Consider the following 21,621-nt stretch of genomic DNA (forward strand, 5'->3'; position numbering starts at 1 on the left):
CAAACGGTTAAATGTATATCGATCATTTGCGATGCGGTAGTTGAAAGTCAAGTTAACTGTAAAAATTAACGTGGAAAGAATTGATCGATGAACTATGGAGAAATACTATACTATATAAATATTACTATACAAATACTATACTATATAAATACTAGTAATGTCTCTTTAATTGACGCTCAGATTGACCACAAAAATGGACAATTTGGGAAGAGGAGATACGATTATTCGAGCCTTGCGGTTTATTTTTATAGTTATAAATTGTCCACAATTATAAAAACGAGCCGCAAGGCTCGAATAATCGTATCTCCGCTTCCCAAATTATCCATTTTAGTGGACAATCTGAGCGTCAGTAAGGGAGACATTACTTTATTCTTGAAATTTTATTCTAACTGATTACTTTCCGAATTTTTTCATTCCTGTACAATAATAAACTCTTATTAGAATAACAAACACGTTCTTGTTCAAATTAATTTCCATTCGAATAGAATGTTATTCATATAAAATTTTGCTCGAATAAAATCGTATTCGAATAAATTGTTGCCTGGATAAATCTTTCTATAGCGGCAAAAATAACGATGATATTTGCGTATATAAAATAATATGCAGGGTATCCATATCTCGGAAATGAGGGATTCCTGAGACCATTTGAAGTAATTTCTTCCTTAACGAAAATGCAATCCGCGGCTTCGTTTACGAGTTATTAACGAAAAACTGTGACCAATGAGAGGCGAGATCAGCTGTGGCGTGGCAGTCGAGCCAATGAACGGAATTGGGATTCGTGCGCTCGTTGGCTCGGCCGCCTCGCGCTAGCCGAGCACGCTTCTCATTGGTCAGTATTTTTCGTTAATAACTCGTAAACGAAGCCGCGGATTGCATTTTCACTAAGGAAAAAAAATACTTTAAATGATCTCGGGGACCCCGCATTTCCCGAAAATACCATAATTTTGGGACACTCTGTATATATTATATGTAATAATATATAATAATAATAATATGATATATAATAGTATTTAATAATAATATAATATATATAGTAATATATTTATAATATAATAAAATAATATATAATACATAATAACAATATGATATATGTATAATAATATATAATAACAATAATATGGTATATAATAATATATAATAATAATAATATGGTATATAATAATATATAATTATAATAATATTGTATATAATAATATATAATAATAAAAAATTATGTATATAAAATAAACAGTCTATATATATCTATTTAATTGTTACAGATTTTAGCACCAAGCTTTATGTAACCTTTTTTCTTCAAATTTGCAATGCTCATTCCTCTATTATTTGATGAAATTTTGTTTCGAAGAAAGGCAGCAGCTGCAATCTTGCGTTGTCCAATAACATGCATTGCTCGAATATTATTGAATTCATCAGAATGCGATAATTATGTTCACGGAATGAAGGTAATCATCGAGATGGTAAATTACCCTTGCGCAAAACATCCTGCGCAAAGATACCCGACGGATGAGAATTCTCGCATTAACGAGTTGCTGATGTTTCAGTTCATCTCGTACAGATTCGAATCGAGGATGCAATTTCGCATTTATTCACTCGACGCTTCAAAGTTCATTTTCTACTACCATTAAAGATGCATTTGAGTACAATAAAAATCGCTAAATATTAAAAAAAAGACATGCTGTTTCCACAAAGTAATAAGAAATGAAATCTATAAAATTCATTTTCTAGATTCATCACAATCTTAGGATCAAAATTCCAGCGAAATGATGATTAAAAAATGCATTTGGGTGCACCGAAAATCTCTAAAAATCTAAAAAATTATGTCGTTTATTTTTACAAAGTGATAAAAAATAAAGTCTACAATATTCATATCTTCCTCTGTCACAATTTCAGCATTAAAAATCCACGAAAACGATGTATAAAAATGCATTCGAGTGCAATAAAAATTGCATAAAAATCTGGCAAAACATATTGTTGTTTCCACAAAGCAATGAAAAATAAAATCAACGGGCCCGCTATAAAATATCACGCACACGCGCGAACTTTTCCCCACCGATTTCACTCTCGACCCGCTCGAGCCCGGTTTTCCACCGGAACAGAGAATTCGATAATACCGGCGGCAATGACTGCGAGCCTCGTGCAAAGCCACAATAGAAATTACGTGGGTTTTTCAAGTTTGATTGAAAAATGAAACGATGTTTCGTGCGCGTTGGCCACGCGCGCGCGCGTGCGGAGGACTTGCCGCCGTACAAGCACAATTCAGCACGTTTTGCCTAAAGCGGTGAAATTGAATGGCCACGAATTCAGAGAGACCGGTTGAAGCGGGCCGCTTTCGTTAAGGATTCCCGAGCAGCTCCTTCGCGTATTCGATGAATCTCATTCGGGGGTTAATAAAACAACTCTAGTGCTCTTCCGTGTGCACGCGCTTGAAAAAAAAAGAAAAGTACGCCGCGCCGTGCAGAGCGCGCGATTCACTCGCGAGTATCATTCACATCTTTCCAGAATCCCCTTGTAGTCGTACGTTCATTCGCGACAGGATCTCGTTCGTTCGTTATTAACGCACGCGAAATTATGCTCTGGCGGCCCTTTCCGCCTCTCGGAATCCTCGGTACCCGCGATTTTTACGGAATTCCCGAAATTATTCGGGCTCCGCGTGTTTGCTCTGTCAATACGGCCGTCACAGAGACTTTTCAATATTCTCGTGGAAATGCTTCGATCACGGTGTCTCGTTCCGACAGTTTTTCCTGTTACATACATTAACCCTCGCGATGCGACAACCATTGCTGGATCCGTCGAAATTCTTGCGCAGCAATGTTCTTTTACTTGTTTCTGTAGCCGCGTTTCACACCGATCTTTTCAATCGGAGAAATACGAACGGTTGGTTAACAAGAAGCGAAAATTCAGATGAAACGTTTGGGTAAACATTCCGGGTCCGAATCGATAACTGTTTATCAATGACATGCGGTGAAATGCTGCAAAATAACAGAAAATGTTGTGAAACGGCAGAACACGTTGTACAATAACAAGAGATGTTGAAAAATATCAATTAATGTAGCAAAATAGCAATTAGTGTTGTAAAATAACGAAAATTGTTGTAAAACAACAAAGAAATGATGTAAAAGAATGTGGTTAATAAAATTGTTCCAAATAACAAGAAATGTTGTAAAAGATCAATTAATGTCGCAAAATAACAGTTGTTGTTGGAAAATAACAAGAAATGTTGTAAAAGATCAACTAATGTTGCAAAATAACAATTAATGTTGTAAAATGACAAGAAATATTGTGAAATAACAAGAAATGTTGTAAAAGATCAACTAATGTTACAAAATAACAATTAATATTATATAAATAACAAGAAATATTGTGAAATAACAAGAAATGTTGTAAATGGTCAATTAATGTCGCAATATAATAATTAATGTCGCAAAATACCAATTAATGTTGTAAAATAACAAGAAATGTTGCAAAAGATCAACTAATGTTGCAAAATAACAATTAATGTTGTAAAATGACAAGAAATGTTGTATAAATAACAAGAAATATTGTGAAATAACAAGAAATGTTGTAAAAGATCAATTAATGTTGCAATATAACAATTAATGTCGCAAAATAACAATTAATGTTGGAAAATAACAAGAAATGTTGCAAAAGATCAACTAACATTGCAAAATAACAATTAATGTTGTAAAATGATAAAAAATATTGTGAAATAACAAGAAATGTTGTAAAAGATCAACTAATGTTGCAAAATAACAATTAACATTGTAAAATGACAAGACATCTCGTGAAATAACAAGAAATCTTGTGTGATAACAAGAAATATAAAACAACAAGAAATGTTGCAAAGTAACGAAAAATCTGGCAAAATAACGAAACATATTGTAAGAAGCGTAAAATAATAGCAAGTCTCGCTGGTGCTGACGTAAGTGCCGGTTAGAAACATCGCAATGTCGATATCCGCGGAATCCCGTGAAATAATTATTGCAGCGCGGCGTTGCGCGCGTGTCTATGCGGCGGCGCATTATTTAAATGAGCCATAAATCAGAAATAATCCGAGGCCTGCGTGTACGGTGATTTTACTTTACGCCCGCGGAACTTCCACCGGGTAGGATAACATTAACATAAAACCATACGCGGTAATCTGAGGCACGCCGCTACGCGACGCGCCGCCCCGCGCCGCGCAGCGGCGTAGCGTCAATGAAGTGCGGCGGCACAAAAGCCCGTGAAACTAGAGCAGTACACAGGGAACGGCATCGTTTTAGTAGAATTAATTGAAATTTACCCGGCCCCGTTGTTCCTCGACTGATCCTCGAACGCTGACAATAGTCGCAGCCAGCTATTTATAATTTCATAATTCTAGGCCGCGCCATGGTCTTCTGTGTATGCAGCCGCGTATATCGAACGCTGGATAAGAGCGCGTGTGCCGCTTATGCGATCAGAGAATGGAGGACGCAAAAACGTGTGAACGTTTTTGAAATAGGGTTGAGATTGTGTGCCGGTAAATTCTTCGAACGGAGAATTCGATTCGTATAATATTTCCTGCAATATCTTCGAATGAAATTTGATTCGCATAATATTTCGAGTAAACTCTTCGAATCAAATTTTATCGGTACAATATTTCGAGTGAATTCTTCGGATCAAATTTTATTCGAGAAGTATTTCGAGCAAATTCTTCAAATCAAATCTTGTTCGAATAGAATTTGATTCCGATAAATTCTTCGAATCAAATTTTATTCGAGAAGTATTTCGAGCAAATTCTTCAAATCAAATCTTGTTCGAATAGAATTTGATTCCGATAAATTCTTCGAATCAAATTTTATTCGAGAAGTATTTCGAGCAAATTCTTCAAATCAAATCTTGTTCGAATAGAATTTGATTCCGATAATTTCTTCGAATCAAATTTTATTCGAGAAGTATTTCGAGCAAATTCTTCAAATCAAATCTTATTCGAATAAAATTTGATTCCGATAAATTCTTCGAATCAAATTTTATTCCAACAAATTCTTCGAATAAATTGTATTCGAATAAATTCTTCAAATACGATTTTATTCGAATAACGTTTCAAATAAATGCGTCGAGTAAAATTTTATTCGAATCTTTTATTCGAATAATTTATTCAAATATTTTATTGGAATAACTTATTGTATGGAGGCTCCGCCCTTAAGGTGCCCGTTGCAAGATGTCCTACTAACAATTTTCAGTAAGTTTTAATGGTAATCTTGGAACACTTTTCTGTGGACTATCGCTTAGATAAAGTTTCATCAAAATCGACCGGTACGACTTGTATATGTTCCCTCGTGAATAGTCTTTTAATCTTTTCGTATCGTAGAGATCCCGTACACCGTGCAAACCGATGCGGAAATTCATTTTGAAACTTAAACACTGAAATCCTTTCGTCGTCCCTCCGTAGTGTAAAACATTCCCTTGTAAGAAAATATTTACAGCGGTTCCACGTAAGTTCGAAACAGAAATGAAGTACATATCGAAGTTGCTTCGTGGGACTCATTTATATTTACGAGTGGATTGGAATTGTGGTGGGGGGAGTCAGATTTTCGAAAATATTTACTTATGTCTTGGAATTTGATCTATCGATTATTGTAATGTAATTGATGTCAATTATAGTTGACAATTGAATGCAAATCAATTATTGCTATATTACTATAGTTCTTATATTAAATATATAAAATATATAAAATATATAAAATATAAATTAAATATATAAAATATATAAAATATATAAAAATATATAAAATATATTATTAAATATATAAAAAGTTGACTTCACCTTAAATTGTCACAATGATAAATTTGATCGGTAAATAATTCACATGCTAGTAAATAATAACGCTATTTGTTTCTCACAATGTGGAAAGTGTGACATACTCCGCTATTATTCTGACCGACTCGTGTACTGGATTATCAGTTCAGAAATGCTTTATTAAAAAATAAAAAATATATATAATTATAATATGTGTAGATAAATATAATATAAATATAAATAAAATATAATATGCAGATAAATATTCTCGATCAGTCCATTCTTATTTTCTATTTTTGTTATAATTATAATATAATATAATATATGCAATCCGAAAGTGGGGGATTCCTGAGGTCATTTGAAGCAACTTTTTCCTTAGCGAAAATGCATTCCGCGGCTTCGTTTACGAGTTATTAACGAAAAACAGTGACCAATGAGAGACGAGCTCGGCTGGCGCGAGGCGATCGAGCCAATGAACGGAACTGGGCTTCGTGCACTCGTTGGCTGGGCCGCCACGCGCCGGCCGTGCTCGCCTCTTATTGGTCAGTGTTTTTCGTTAAATAACTCGTAATCGAAGCCTCGGAGAACATTTTCGCAAAGGAAAAAGTTGCTTCAAATGACCTCAGGAACCTCCCATTTCCGGATTACGAGACATTTTCGGGATACCCTGTATATAATAATAATATATATAATAATATTATAATATATATTATATTATAATTATAACAAAAATAGAAAATAAGAACGGACTGAAATATTTATCTACATATATTAGCTCCATTTCGACGACGAAAACGTCGTCGTCGCCGTCGTCGCTGTAACCTCGATTAGATTAAAATATCGCGCAGCGACCGACGACGATGCGACGAGAAGATTCAATGCGCCGCGCGAAGTCTTTGAAAACGTAAACGGTCGATTTTCGCGCACGGTAAGGACACCTGGAAAGAAGACAATGAGCATTCAACTGCGATCCATCTTTCTCTACCGTGGCACTGTTTCCCTCCACTTCCTGCACCGTCCATTCTTTCGCGGCAACTCCGTTTATAATTGTCCGCCATTAAGTAAGCTCCTAGTTACCAGTTGGCGAGCTACTATGGCGGCGACGAGGATCAGCCCTCTCATAACTCTCGTCCGCCCTTCCACGCCCGAACGTGTCCTCCCGACTGGTTATCATTTGCATAATTTCGTGGCCATTCGGACCGAAACTCGTCGAGACGGCGATGCTGCGAAATCTCGTTTCTGGACGCGACGAATAAACCGCGACGGACGTTGTAACATTAGAGTACATTGATAAACAAAATCGAAAGTGAATTTTTGTATTAGGATAGTCAGATTTTAATAGTGTTGGTATTCGTATTGGTTATCGTATTTGTATTCGATAAATTTCAGATTTAACGTGACTTTCTGACGGGAAGTAATTTTGTAATAAATTGATGAATAACGTAATAATTATGTAATATAATAATTTAATAACAATAATTGAATAATATAATAATTGAGTAATGTACTAATTGGATAATATAATAGTCGAGTAATATAATAATTGAGTAATGTAATAATTGAGCAGTATAACATTTGAATATTATAACAATTATGTAATATAACAATTGAGCAATATAATAATTGAGAAAGATATACATTTTGAAATATATTCAAATATAAATATATAAATAAGAAAAAAATGAACAATCTTACTCGACAAAAGTTAAGAATCTTGACGATAACGTTTCAATAAAATTTGATATTTTGATAAATATACGAATTATTAAATTCAAAATACATATTACAGAGAAGCGTATGACACACTGTTTATATAGCCATATTGTTTTATTTAGTGCATACGACAGATGCAAGAAATAATAACTAATGAGACAAAATAGAAAAATTGAAAATACGAGAATAAAATAAAAATAAAAATAATATATTTATTATTTTATTATATTATTATATTATTATTATTATTATTATATTATTATTATATTATTATTATAAAAAAATAAATAAAATAAAAAAAGAACGAAAAATTAGAAAACTAGAAAAATACAAATTTAATATTTTCGTTACACAATACAAATTTTCATCCTATGTTAAGGAAGGTAACACCCAAGAAATGCATGTGCACGTACGAAACTATTTTTAATAAATATTAAACATATAAATATATAAAAATTTATTAAAACATATCATTATGTAAAATACATATTAAATTAACATTGTAATTATATTCAATGCTCCTCGCAATTTTATATAGCTAACAGATTCTCGAATGAAACGCATTGAATGAATGATAAGCATTTTTAATCGAACGTACCATTCAGAGTTGCACGATACTTTTGTATCGTTCGCAACGCGTATCCAAGAACTCGCGATCGCGCCTCTACGCCGCATTTGGCTATCAATAAAATCGATCCCGCGGCATTTCCCACAGAAAATTGATTCTATCAGCCGCGAGAATTTATTCTTGTGATACCTCGGGAAGCAAAATATACAAGGCGCGGGGAAATAATGCAAGCCCCGTTTATTCTAAACAGGTTGATTCAAATTTTTCCGCGGAATTCTGAGTTATATCGACGGCCTATAATTTTCGGCGGGGTGAGATATGAATACGACCGTCTGAATATACAATTCCGTCGAGCTCTCAATTTTACAGTTACGCGGGATTTTGCAGCGGCACCCGGCGCTGGCTCGCGCCGCGAATATCCGTAGCGAATGCGGAAAACACGCGGGCTTTAATCGTAAATATTGATGCTGTGACGGGCGGAGGGTGCATTAATTACAGCACGGTGATCGCAATTAGTAATGCGTCATTATTTTACAAAATCGTTATTTACTCGGAAGTAATTCTTTGCCGGACGCAAACGTGACCGAACTTATTATCACCGTGCTAAATACGCTCGCCGACCTCTTGGATTAATTAACGTTCGGCTAATTAAAGCCGGAAAAATTCGTGTCGCCGCGCCGCGGCAAGACAATTTCGTTTCGCGAGATACTTCTGGTAGAACAATATATATATATATATATATATTTAGGTCGACGGAACATTGTATCTCGGTGAAATCGCATTCGGAATGTTCCATTGCCGTCGCGGCGGGCGAAAATTATAGCGACGGAAATGTAATTATCGCGCGACTTGGAAGCTCCGGTGAAGAGGAGCTCGACCAATTTTCGAATACCGCCGAGCCGTTTGTTTCGTGGAAGTTCGACTGTTGAAAGAAACTTCAGATTCTTTAACCTTTCCATTCGACGCTTTTATTTCGCAGCTTAAATATGCGTGTTTGCAATACCGTGGCTCGAGAACGAGTGACTACCGTTAGATCGCAATCACTGCGAGGTAGCCAATTACAGCTCCCTTCGTTCATTTTCAAGCATAATTAACCCTTTGCACTCGAAGCTATTTCAATTGTAAATCTGGAATAATTTTTCTGGCTTATAGTATTTTTATCTTATACGTCAAAGTGCATTTTATGCATATGAAATTGGCTCTTGTGACTCGCGCAACAGTTACGCCCTTAACAATTGTTTCAATCTAAATTTTGTTGATATAAAAGTTATCTTAGAACGTGATATAACAAATTTTAATGGTGTCTCAGAGTCGCCACTCGGGTGCAATGGGTTAACTCTCTATTTATCGTATAAGATATACCGAATTTTTTTATTTACAATGTCTAGAGGGTGATCCATTTAAATCGATCCGGTCAAATATCTTCGAAACCGTCGACGATACTGAAAAATGTTTCGAACGAAATTTGAATGGTTTTAACCCTTTCGCTACGGGCGGGTTCTCCACCGCGGTACTTCCGCTGAACGGAGCGCCGCGACATCACTGCACGCTACGCGACGCCGATCGTCAGCGGGAGTACCGCGGCGGAGAACCCAAGCTGCTTGAATGTTTTCGTACGAAAAAATTTCTCTCCAAAGGGTATTTATAAATAAAGGGTATTCCAGGGTATTTATAACGTCTTAGCATGCGCTCTTTAATTTACAGTATGAGAGGAAATAAAACATTATGCAATATAATGCATCTTATGGAAGGCCACTATAGTGGCCCATAGTACCTCAGTGGCATCTTATGAAAGGCCACTATAGTGGCCCGTAGTACCTCAGTGGCATCATACGAAAGGCCACTATAGTGGCCCGTAGTACCTCAGTGACATCTTATGGAGGGCCACTATAGTGGCCCGTAGTAGCGAAAGGGTTAAGGGGCGCGTAATCTGATATTAATCAGATTTTTCTATGTGAATGTGTCGAGGACACGTCAAGGTCAACTTTATTTTTTTTCATGGAATCGTATAGTTTTGATTATGCTAGTCGATTTAGCTCGTCATTCTCTTCGTAAAAATACTGAGGCATTTATTGCGAGAAATCATTGGTTTAGGAGATATTTTCGAAGATTTAGGGGGTGTGTGATGGCCAAGACGCGCCACACGATTCCCATTCGATAGTGTCATTTGTTCGATCTATTCTCGAAAACGGAGCGTTAAATGGAAAAATGGTGTCCTTTCTTCTCAACTTATTTTTGCACGTAGAATCATTCGCCGGCCGGTTGTACCACGATTTTTCACACTCACCCCGTATAGCGTCCCCGTGGAAGATGTCGTTGTACCCATGCGTGTGTTTTCATACATATTACGGCACAATATTTTCCCGCACGAACATCCATCGTTCTCGACGAAGCCGAACCGCCGATTTCGCCATTTTCCGGAAGTGCTTTCAAATTCTTCTTCATCGATGTAATCGGTCGCTGTTGATAGAAAGCGCATTATTGCACAACAAAGGCCGGCCTCGTTCCGCGACTTCGTTTGAAACTGCGACCGTATCGCCGACAATACACATTTAATTGGGATATTAATTAATTTGCAACCGGACGAGCTCGGCCTATTCGTCAAGCAGCTCTCGAATGCTCTATTGTCGGAACACCGTGTTAATTCGTTCCCGGCGCTGCTAACGCAGTGCTTCTGTTCGCGCGAATTAAGCTAAGTCCGCGCGATTTTGTCACTTAATTTTTAACGACGAAAGTTTGAAGCGCGCGCGACGGCAGCAGCACGGTCGTTCGTTTGTATGCAGGGTTTATGAAACTCGAGATGAAATTTGATTAATCTCGAAAATGAAAGATCTAATTGAAACGTCGTTTCGTATGTAGCGAGGTATTTACAAAGGCTTGATTGGATATGAAACGTAATCGGATTTTATTAGTATCTCTAGTCTTCCTACAAACTAATCTAAATATTATAAATTGATTATAATATTTATGTATATTAAGTATGGGAATATTGTGTATCTCATTTTTGCTATTATTTTTTAGTATTAAAAGTTTAAGGGATGACGTTGAAATTTATTCTTCTAATTAAGGTGGATTAATGTGTTTTGCACTGTTATAAAATTTAATTTTATTTCCTACCAAATTTAATAATTCGAGGACGTTTTATAAATATTTAAAATAATTATTATAATTCGTTACAAACAGTAATAATATACAATATTAAATATGATTGTAATTGGCGACAGAAAGGCTTAATTAATTGGCAAAACTTTTTAATTCGATCCATATTCACGGTTATCGCGAGGAACTTTTGAGCATTGTGGTTAATGATTGCAGCCAAAATCGAAATGTGTTCTCGCAATTTGTCCTGTTGCGTCGATGATTGCTGAGGAAATATATAGAAATTAAAAAATAATGAGAAGCTGCATCGAGGGAGGTTCGATAAGTATTGCAAGGCTTTTAGGAGTGTTTCGTGTGCTGCGACTGCATTTTCTGGTTATTGTAAATTCTAATATTCGCGCACACCTGGTTGCCGAAGCTGCCGGTGGTTTCTGCACGGCCGAATTGCACAGCTCGGCAATTTTCATTTTCGGGATCGAGCGCGGATCTTTCGGCCGCATTGTGATCGCGGACCTCCATTGAACCTGGTCTGAGACATAGTGGCGCGATATAGGGAACAGTACATACACACTTTTATGCTTGGTTCGCCTTCAATAGACTGTTTGATAAAGTTATCGGAGCCCGGAAGTCGTGAGCACGAGCGCGTTGCATCTTCGTGCTTCTTCGCGAGCACTCTGAAACGTTCGTCAACGAGATAAGTCGCTCGAAATCGACCACGGTCGGTAGAACTTTTATCGAACAAACGATCGGAAATAATGGACGCTGTTTCTTCGTCGATTTCGGGCAGAAGTATTTCACGGAATTCTGTTATCTGGCATCGGGAACGAGTAATAAGCGTTCTTTTCCTCCTAGACGCCCGACGTTCTGAAAGTTTCGAAATGTTTCTTCGTGTTCTCTCAGCTTGCCCGCGGACCAGAGTTCGGTGAAATTTGATTTCGGATGACGGATAAGGAAAAAGGACGAACGAATCAAGTTTTATTCGACGCTATCGAGTAAATGTCGAATCGTATAAAAATTTGTCGAGATAAAAATTTATTCGGATGATTTTATTGATCGTGAATGTATTCGTCTAAATATGTATTTGTAAATTGTAAATTATTCGAATAATTTTACAATCTCTGTTCGAATAATTTATTCGAGTACTTTTTCGAATTATTGTAATTGGTTCGAATACTTTTTCGAATTATTGTAATTGGTTCGAATACTTTTTCGAATTATTGTAATTGGTTCGAATACTTTTTCGAATTATTGTAATTGGTTCGAATACTTTTTCGAATTATTGTAATTGGTTCGAATACTTTTTCGAATTATTCAAATTGTTTCGAATGAAGAGATATTCGAATTGTTTCGAATTAAGAATTATTCGGCTCGTTTCGAATAAATCTATATCTAAGACTTTTATCCAAATGAATACTTTTCAGTCGAATAATTCTGTATTCGAATAAAATATTCGACTAAAAAGTATTCATTCTGCTAACCATCTTAGGTAAATATCTATTTGAAACAATTCGAATAATTCTTGATTCGAAACAATTCGAATAATTCTTAATTCGAAACAATTCGAATAATTCTTGATTCGAAACAATTCGAATAATTCGAAAAAGTATTCGAACAATTCTTGATTCGAACCAATTCCAATAATTCGAAAAGTACTCGAATAAATTATTCCAACAGAGATTGTGAATAATGCAGATATTCGTAATATCTTCGAATATATTCGAATATTCGAAGTTAACGTCTATTTGATCGATACGTTGCCAGCAGTTTGTGAAACAGCTACAGCGGCAATCTTGAATTTTTCACATCGCCCGTGGCTCGTAATTACGACACGTAGAAGCTTCTACAAGTATCGTACATCTGTATTGGCTTCTCCACTACGTGCAACGTATCCCGAGGCGCCATTTCGGTTCGCCCTTTCACCTTTCCCACCATTTCGTCGAGAGGGTTCTCCTCAACCTTACTCCTCAATTTCTACGATCTCAGTTTCCCACCGGTTTCCCCGTTTAATCAATCTACTCAGTCATTTAAACGCGACCTACGAACGCTATCGCATTGCGCATTTTTTTTTCGCCGCAAATGCAACAAAGTCAACAACTGCGTCGAACAGCTAAAGGACACAAAATTAACATGTTAACAAGGGAATTAACTTTTGGTCAATTAATCTCACAATGGGGATCTTTATATTCGCAGTGAGAAGTTATATTTATCGCGCTCGAAATTTTGACAATAATCGCCTTTCACACTTGTTGATTACTTTCTTTTGACAAAATATTGTATGACATGTTTAGGAAATATGCGAATAAAATATTTCCAATGCAGAAAGAATTAATTAAACGGTTTGAATAATCTTCTGAACCAATGATTTTTCGCAATAAATGCCTTAGTATTTTTATGAAGAGAATTACAAGCTGAATCGACTAGTATAGTAAAAGCTACATGATTACATTAAAAAGAATAAAGTTGACCTTTGCACGTCCTCGACGCGTTCATCTAAACAAATTTGATTAATGTCAGATTACGCGCCCCCTAAAAACATCAAAATTTTGTTTGAAACATTTTTTAATATCGTCGACGGTTTTAGATATTTGGCCAGATCGATTTAAACGGGTCAAGAATTATAACTATTATTTAAGTATGTTTTAGTATTCCTTTACCAAAGAAAAACGGTTCATATTCTCCCTCTAACTTTTCTAGGCTAACTCTGCCGGGTATTTTCCTTATTTCTATTGGGTTGGCAGGAAAGTAATTTCGGTATTGCAATGTGAAATAGAACTCAATTTTTTTCTATATAAGAAATGAACTTTAATCAGTCAAATATTTTTCATTCTGTTCAATGACTTCTTGCCATCTTTCTGGAAACTTCACGATTCCGCGCTCATAAAACTTCTGGCCCTTATCAGTAAAATACTGAATGAAGTGCGATTCGAGGCAATCGTTATTATTTAAATTTTTACCATTTAAAAAGTTTTGCAAACTTCGAAATAAGTAATAATCCGATGATGCAAGGTCGGGGCTGTACGGAGAATGCGATATCACTTCCCAACCAAGCTCCAATAATTTTGTACGTGTTACTAAAGATATGTGAGACCTCGCATTGTCGTGGTGGAACACGATTCCTTTGCGACGCGTCAATTCTGGCCTTTTCACTTTGATTGCTTCCTCCAATTTCATAAGTTGTTGGCAGTAAACATCTGAGTTGATCGTTTGGTTGCTTGGAAGTAGCTCAAAATACACAACACCTTTATAATCCCACCAAATTGACGGCATGATCTTCTTCCGATGCAATTCAGCTTTCGATATGGTTTGTGCTGGTTCATCACGCTTGGACCATGACCTTTTTCGATTAATGTTATTGTAAACGATCCATTTTTCATCACCAGTGATAATTTGTTTCAAAAAAGGGTTGAACGCATTTCGTTTTAAATGCGTATCGCAAATACCGATTAATTTTATATACCGATTAATCGCAAATACCGAATTAATATAATACCGATTAATCGCAAATACCGTGACTAATTGAAGGATTGAGATTAATTGTGAATAATAGTGAATTTCTTTCAAATCATGCGGAATCCAAACATCGAGCTTCTTAACAAGTCCAAGACATCTTATATGATATTTAGTTGTGTGTGATGCATTTAACCTTTTTGCAATCTCTCGTACAGTTATATAACGATTCGATTCAATTATGGCTTTGATTTTGTCATCGTCAACTTCAGAAGGTCGACCAGAACGTTGGTCGTTTTTAAGTGAAAAATCTTCGGAACGAAATTTTTTGAACCAATTCTGACACGTGCGTTCTGTTAAGCAATATAGACGCCATAAACTTCACATATCTATTTACGAGCCTCGGCCGCTTTTCTGCCTTTATGAAAATAAAAAAGTAAAATGTGTCGATAATATTCATCTTTGCACTCCATATTAAAATTAACAGAAAATTGTCAGTTGCAAACAAAACTACACGGAATTTGTTTCTATAGAAAGCTAAATGTGTCAACTACCAAAGCTGAAGACAAGAAAATTGTAACTTCATCAAAAGAATCACAATGCAATCATAACGCTATCGATTGGTGCAAACCGAAATTACTTTCTTGCCAACCCAATAAATTCGATTCGTCCGTCGAGCGCTGTCTCCTCTTCGAAATCCCGACATTCCGTGGAAGTATAATTACGCGTAAAAATGAATTCGCATCGACTGCGCACTTGCGATGCCGCGAAAAGTGGCGTGCACGCGTCAAGTCGCGCCGCGGCAAGATGCACTCGACGCGACGTCCGCGCGCCTGGGAATTAGCAAATGTTCCCGTCGGTTTCGATGGCCATCCCCGGCGGCATTAACATTGTTAATTACGCGAGCCCGGCCGAGTGTTCATTAATTAGAGCAAGCTCGCCTGCCGGGGGACCGACGTCAATTAAGCGATTTTTTTTCCAGATTGAAAACCGAACGAAAGGAAGATAACAATGAACGCCCGTCCGATGCGGCCGGGCTGGATACGTGGTCTCCATTTCTCCTCTCCACTATTTGAAAGCTTTTCTATGAACCGGGTCCGACGTTCTCCCCGATTTCTTACGCCGCTGTCAAAGGCTCCCGCTGATTTGAATCAGTCTCCGAACAAAGATTCGAACCGGAATTTTACGGAAAGTTCAGGCTGAGCGACGACGCTGAGCGACGCGTCTTTAAATGGATTTTTAATGGCAGTTTTATGAACTGTAGGAATAATACAAGATGAGAGGCGCCGAAAACAGGCCATCCGAATAACTCGCTTGCTTGTGATAATAGAAAGAAAAGTGTGAGGCAAAAGTTGTTTGTCTTCGAGGAGGACATAGTATAAAGTCAATATTATTCTTGTTAGTGTAGGCATAGAGGAGACACGAAGGTCAAACTTGTTTTTTCAAATGGGATGATATTGTTTTTTTTTTATATTCCGATAGAGTCCTTCGGGACGAATACAATGACTTATTAATGAAGGTCATTCAGTAATTTTTTTTAGGGTTATATTTTTCGAGATATCAAGGTCATACATATATGTTCTTTTAAATGGGATCCGGCTCAAGGTCACGCGAAGTCATGTTGTTACAGGTCATTGGATTCGTCTTTATCTTAGCTATCATGATATAATAGTGGAAACGTGTAATTCTATTTAGAAAAGCATCGATGATCTTAAAATCTCGAGAAAGATGACCTCTGAAAAAATATTATTTCCACCACAATATGTGTCCCTTCGAATCGTGTGTTTCGTTCCTTTGCCATTTTTAATTTTCATTAACAATAACAGAGATATTGTTCTTTAACACTATTAGTGGAACACTGTATAATATTGGGTTGGCAACTAAGTAATTGCCGATTTGTTCAATGAAATAAAAAATTTTTTTTACTTGGAATGAAGTTTAATCTGCAATGTATTTTCCATTTTGTTCGATGACCTTTTGCCATCTCTCTGACAACTTGAAAATTCCATGCTCGTAGAAAGTCTGATCCTTTTCGGCCAAAAACTGAGTTAAGTGAGATTTTACAGCGTCGTCGTCATTAAAAGTTTTACCACGAATGGAGTTGTCCAGGGATCGAAATAAGTGGTAATCCGATGGCGCGAGATCAGGGCTATATGGTGGGTGTAACATCAATTCCAAAGCAATATCCATAAATTTTTGCCGAGTGGACAAAGACGTGTGCGGCCTAGCATTGTCCTGCTGGAAAATGACACCTTTACGATTGACCAATTCTGCTCGCTTTTCCTTGACCGCTGCATTCACTTTGTCCAGTTGCTAACATTCACGGATAATAAAAAATAACATAACAACAACAACAACAACAACAACAACAACAACAACAACAACAACAACAATAATAATAATAATAATAATAATAATAATAATTTAATAATAATAATAATAATAATAATAATAATTTAATAATAATTTAATAATAATTTAATAATAATAATAATAATAATAATAATAATAATTTAATAATAATAATAATAATAATAATAATAATAATAATAATAATAATAATAATTTAATAATAATAATAATAATAATTTTATAATATAACATGTACGAATATCATAAAAATGGGAGTGAGAGACATCTATAACTAAAATCGGCAATTACTTAGTTGCCAATCCAATACAAGGGTGTATACAGAAGGGTGTCCACGCAATTGTTTCTGGTCATAACTCGGTTATTAATGTATTCGCGAAAAAATGCCAAAGGAGAAAGATGGACGGCTCGAAAAGCGCTGCATCTGTACGCCCTTAGATTTTTGTTTAGGTGCATCGGTGTTCTACAAATGAAACTGCATATTTCTTATCGCACGGATCGATTTCTTTGTTCGTTCTACGTAAAAAATTATTACGGTAACGTGACGAAAACATTATAATTTCTCGAGTTATTTTCAAAAAATGTCTCTATCGAAAAAGATGCTTGTAACGCTTCGTGATTATGTTGCGAACGTAAACATCGTCTCGGCATTAATGTCATAACAGAAACTGATTTATACGAGTAAGCATATCATCATTCAGTAGTATCATCGATAGTATCACATTCATCATTTGATTTACGTACCGCAAACAACTACGTGTGAACGGCTCTGTATATATATATGTATACATATGTACATGTATACGTATTATATACATATAGTATACAGGGTGTCTCACAAATTAGTCCCAACGATTTTTCAGCCCCTTCGAATGGATTGACAGAAAAATGTTTTCTATCAAAGTTAGTTAGTATTTAACCGACAAGAAATTGCATTTGTTTAAATTTTAAAATGAATTGATTTTCGTTTAAAAAAACAAGGTCACCGTTATACTTTTAAATGAAACTAGATAATTATAACTTCATAGTATTGTAGGCGGCGTCGAGACGAATTCAACGACCTGCTACATGATGACCTTCAGATGACATTGAAGAAAAAATTGTCATAGATCGATTAATACTATATTTTTGGTTTTATATAAATTTTTCTTCTGTTTTATGTATTAAGATCTGAAATTGAACAAATGAGCACTTGTGATGTTTACGTTCATTTGTTTATGTTTACATGCGAGGCCTCGGTATCACCAAATTATTTCAAATATTGTGTCTTATCATAGATTTATGGTTATTTTTCCTTCAATGTCATCCGGAGGTCATGAATATAGCAGGTCGTTGAATTCGTCTCGACGCCGCCTACAATTCTATGAAGTTAAAGCGACCTACTTTCATTGAAAAATATAACGGTGACCCTATCTTTTTGTCGAAAATTAATTCGTTCTTAAATTTAAACAATTGCAATTTCTGGTCGGTTAAATACTAATTAACTTCGATACGAAACATTTTTCTCTCAGACCCATCGGAGGAGAGAAAATTTTGGGAACTTTTTTTGAACAATTTTGGGACTACATAATTCGTGACTCATCCTCTATATTCGCGTGGTTTCATTGTTTCAAATTACTTTTTAATCCTGCACAGTTTCCTCCGACTAAACTAGTGTACCGGAAACAAGTGCTATTGTACGGCGCAGAGGCGGGACGTCCCGCCTCCACTTTCGCGTACAGCTCGCATAAAAGGAAAGTTTATGGTTACTTTGAAATTGAGAGCATTTTGCTCGTTACGTCGACAAATTTTCTTAGTTGGTCGCAGTTGCAATCGGATTTGCTCGATCTGCGAACAAAGAGTCTCGGCGTATCAATTTATCAACCTCGAACAAGCTAAAAGCCGCTAAATATTTAACACTTTACCCAACCGAAGCCTGTTAATAGAATTTTTAATTATTGTGCCGTACTAAGAGGAATTTCAATATTCTTTTTCCACGAGACAATCCTAAACAAAATTATTCATTTATTGTTCCGTTGTATGACGGAACCCCTACAAATCAAACGAGGAAAAATGTTGTCCTCGAGTCAAACATTATTGACCATCTACGTCCGTCCCTGGGAAGAGGAAAATTGCCAGATGTGGATAACCCAGGGACCGAAGGCCCTAGGAAATAGCATATTTTGGACAAAGCAATCGAAATGCCAGAACACCCGTAGCAAACAATTTCGTTGAAAGCCATTTCCGTCTTCTATTCAAGTATTTCTTTTATGACCCACAGTTGGTCACCAAATGTCAAATCTAGCCGTTTTTTACGATATGCATGTTCCACCGAGAAGAGGCATTTTCCGGATCATCGTTTGCTACGGCTTATCCTTGGGACACTCGGATTACTTCGCGGGCGTCACCCGAGGGCACGAACACTACCTGCGGGTGACCCTTAGTTTGGGGCGGTCACCTTTCTAATTTTGTACTCCAATCAGTCAGGGCGACCGTTTCCCTCACTCCTCGCAAAAAATGAATAATCCACAAATCCGACTGTCCCAAACTTAGAACACACCCACACCGAACTTACCTCCGAGAAGACACAACACACAACATTCATTCTACCATCAACCCGAACACGGAATAGTCTACTCTCTAAAAATTATACTCTATATCGATGTGAAGTTGAATGTTCAAATATATTCCAAGTTAAAGAAACGAAACTCAGCTTATTATCCCTAGCATCTTGAAAAGTCATAGGGAACCGCGAATATCAAATACGCGGAAAAACATTTATATTACGGCTATTATCATTGATCGATATGTAGGAGATGGAATTACTTTTTATTCTATTCATTTTCTATTTTATTTTATTTAAGCCCTTTTACATTAGGTAAATAAGGAATTTTGTATGCAAATGAGAATGGCCTAAGAATTAGTTACAAGATATGTAAAATGTTAATGATCAACTCTAAGTGAGCCAAATAAAGATTTAAATTCTTCACTTTTTTTCATAACAACGTGTGTCCGAATACGGAAATAATAACAATTTCCCATGGAAGCAGCTCTATGATTACGATAATTATAAAATAGAGACCGCGCGACGAACGTTGTTTAACTTTTTGAGGTTAGGTGGGTTAAAAACTGTCTCATCTTTTGCTTAGCTTTTTATGCATGGTGGGATATATGTATTTTAACCCACTTGGAAAAGTTGAAGTCACTCATAGTTATAGAGTTGAATGTTTTAATTAGTTGGTAATAAGCGAAAACAAACATTTGCACAAGTCAAAACGCATTACATAGTAAGTTCTTGACACTGTTGCGATTATGGTTGGCGAATCGTGTGGTGTAGTAGAATTTTTGTCTCTCATAACTACAGTGATTAACGAAAATATTCGAACACTAGTATAACTTCGACTTCTACGCCATATATTTAAATAAATATACATTGAAGGGAAAAAATACTTCACGGTATATTAAAGTAGAGTATATAAATGTCAAAATACAACAAACCCTCGATTTAGTGTAAAACGTTATCTCCATAATTAAAAAAATATTAAGTTCTTATAATATTATTATTAAATAACGCCTTATGAAATTCAGTCAAAAAGTTATAATTAAATAAATTTTTTTATTAATTTTTATTACTAATTTTATTTCAAGAAGTTTGACATTTTTAAAATCATTCTTTATTTATGATCGATATCTTTATCTCTATTTTACACGATTTTATGATTTATTTATAGTACGATGTTTTTTGTTGAAACTCGTATGGCCGAATATAATGATCGGAATATAATTTGTTATCTTAATATGTTAATGCATTTGAAGGAATTTATAAAATTGGAATGCAGTTTTAGCCACTTTACCCGCTGATATTGATGTAACATGGGAAAAATCAACCAAAAATGCATTTTGGTGCATTCATGCAATTTTACAAATTTGTTCAAATGCACTAACAAATTAAACTGTCTATCCCCATAAAATAAATTCGGTCATTCGAGTTGAAACGATACAGTATAAACAAATCATAAAATCGTATAAAATAGAAATAAAAAAACGACATCGATCTTAAATAAATACTTATTTCTAAAATATCAAACTTCTTGAAATATATTGTTAAACAATAGAGGTATAAAATTAGTAATAAAAATTAATAAAATAATTTATTTTTGTAACTTTTCGACTGAATTTTATAAGGCGTTCGAATACTTGTGGTGCACGAAAACTCGATGTTCCTTTATATTTTTTTAATTATGTAGATAACGTTTTATACTAAATCGAAAGTTTCTTGCATTTTGACATTTATATACTCTACTTTAATACACTGTAAAGTACTTTTTCCCTTCAATGCATATTTATTTAAATATATGACGTAGAAGTCGAAGTTACACTAGCGTTCGAATACTTTCATTACGCACTGTAAATTGCGGATCTTAATGTAAGATCAAAATTATCTAAGTTGATTCTAAAGAATGTAACTTATATAAAAATGTCTTTCTTCTTTAAATAACCGTAATAAGTTGAAAATAGTGTGCAACAACATCCTCGAATTCTTCCCACGTTGCTTCATCTTTGTATTTGCCACACTCATTTTTGTCATAAACGCATAAAATTCGCAGTCTCTTCGCAACGGTTATATTCTGTGCAACTTGGATTTTAATGTTCTTTGAAATCTTATGCCGCAACCAGTGGAACGATCGAG

General features: G+C 35.6%; 1 protein-coding gene across 9 annotated transcripts in view; it reads left to right on the forward strand.

Moving 5' to 3' along the window:
- Positions 1–21,621, forward strand: part of CASK (peripheral plasma membrane protein CASK) — a 599,783-nt gene that overhangs the window by 489,048 nt on the left and 89,114 nt on the right. The gene's annotated exons all lie outside the window — the stretch shown is intronic.

Source organism: Megalopta genalis, chromosome 13, assembly GCF_051020955.1.
Source record: "Megalopta genalis isolate 19385.01 chromosome 13, iyMegGena1_principal, whole genome shotgun sequence".
Lineage (NCBI taxonomy): Eukaryota > Metazoa > Arthropoda > Insecta > Hymenoptera > Halictidae > Megalopta > Megalopta genalis.